This window comes from Apis dorsata, unplaced genomic scaffold (assembly GCF_000469605.1).
Source record: "Apis dorsata unplaced genomic scaffold, Apis dorsata 1.3 scaffold_220, whole genome shotgun sequence".
In the NCBI taxonomy this organism is placed as follows: domain Eukaryota; kingdom Metazoa; phylum Arthropoda; class Insecta; order Hymenoptera; family Apidae; genus Apis; species Apis dorsata.
The window spans coordinates 463,683-465,696 of NW_006263502.1; positions in this window are offsets into that span (position 1 = coordinate 463,683).

Here is a 2,014-nt window from a genome sequence, read left to right on the forward strand (position 1 = left end):
AAGGTGCGCCGGTCACGTTCGTTACGTCAATGGCCGGCCGTTCCTCGGTCGAGCTCGTCCCTTTCTTCACATCCATCCGTTTCACCCTTTTCTTCGTCTTCCTCGAATCGTCAAAGCCGGTGAGACGGTGGACTCGTGACAAGTATCGGCGGCACGGGATCGGCGCGAGCTCCTTTTTTTCCCGCGTCCTCCGCAAACACGACGACCGGTCTCGCTCGCGAAGGGCAAATCCGCTTCTTCCATCGTCCTCTCGACTTCCTCTTTTTCTTCTTCTTCTTTTTTCTTCTTTTTTTTTTTTCGTGGAACGAAGAGGTCGTCGCAGGAAGTCGTCGATATCTCGTGGAGCGGAGGCTGGGAACGAGGTTAGACGCCGCGGACGGTGATGCTGGATGGAATGGAACGGTCCCGCAAACCGTTTACAAGGGAACGAAAAGTATTCCGCCCGGGGTGCCTCGCTTTGTAACGAAACGGGAATTTGCATGCTTTTGTGGACGAGAAAGCTGTCGGAAATGGCAGCTCGGAGGAGTTTAAGTGACCTATTGTAGGGAAATTTGGGAGCCGTTGGGTTTGTTAGCAGCAGCATAGGTGGATTTGCACCTAGTTTCGACCTAGCTCAGGTCGCAAAAATTTTCGACATCGATTTTTCGTTTTAATCGCGTAATTTCTACGTAAAATTTTAACCCTCGACAACGATCGAGTAATGAGAAGGAGATTTGAGAATCTTTCGATACGAGTAACATAATATATTTTAAATCTTTTTTGGAGATATAGGTTTTTATTGTTATATAGAAAAAAAATATAATATTTAACAAGAGGAAAGAATCCAGAATACCTTTCATTTCGAAATTAAATTTAATCTTCCATGGAGTGTTGTATTGTGAATAGTTTTTAAAGGAATATTTCACACGTAACGGTTCGATATTTCTCCACTGGGAGCACGGTTCCGCTAATCAATGGAAACGTTACTTGGCCGCACGTGACGTTACGACACGAAGATTTGATTACGTACGCCGTTGCGTACGATCAATGGAACAGGCCGTAAATGAAAGCAATGAGTAACGCTTTGACGTGAAAGTTACTCGACCTTTGAGGTCCAGTCCTCACTCCGTGTGGCAAAGTTCTTGTTCTCTGCCTTAAAGTATTCCTTTCTCTCGAACAATATCGTTCCAATATCGAAGAATTAATTGTTCATCGATCCATTCCTTTTAAATTTGCATAATAACGCATTCTACGATATTTTACAAAAGAAATTTCAACATATCGTCAATACGTCGAGAATCATCTAATATTGATAGATATAATTTTCTATCTTAGCATTATTAGGATTAATAATTAAATATGAATCAACCGGATTAAAGAATTATCGAAGATTAAATTAATCCTTATATATCGATACAAAAGCGTAAAATTAAAAATTTCTTATGTAAAAACGATTGGATCATCGTTATTTGAAATATTTGCTATCGAAAGATTAGAATTTTATTACAAGGAAAACTCAACAATTGAAAAAACTTTGACATAAATTTTATAATAAATTTATAATAAATTATTCATTTATTACGATTTACTAATTTATTACTAATTATTTGCCAGTATATCTATAACGTTCTTATACAACTAAATAATCACTTGCACTTGAGCATCTACACGATGGATGTCGAATGATTATGATATTTCGAGTTATATATCCTTTCGCGTTTGATCCTCGAGAAGGTGATAATTGGCACACAGAGGGGCCACATTAATGTGCATAAAATGGGAACAGAGAACGGTGAGCAGCATTACCTCCATCACCGCAAGTAAATAGCAAGAAAGTCCTTTGATCGTACGTACAAAACAGCACGCCTTTGCCATAACGGCGCGCAAACTTCTGTTGCGACGAGCATCAAGCGAAATTAAATCGTCCCTGCGCGACGTGTCTGCCTCTTTGAGCCGAACGTGAACGCAAACTTTCCTCGTTTTTGAATAGAGGAAAAAGCACGTGAAACGGAGAAATATATATATATATATATAT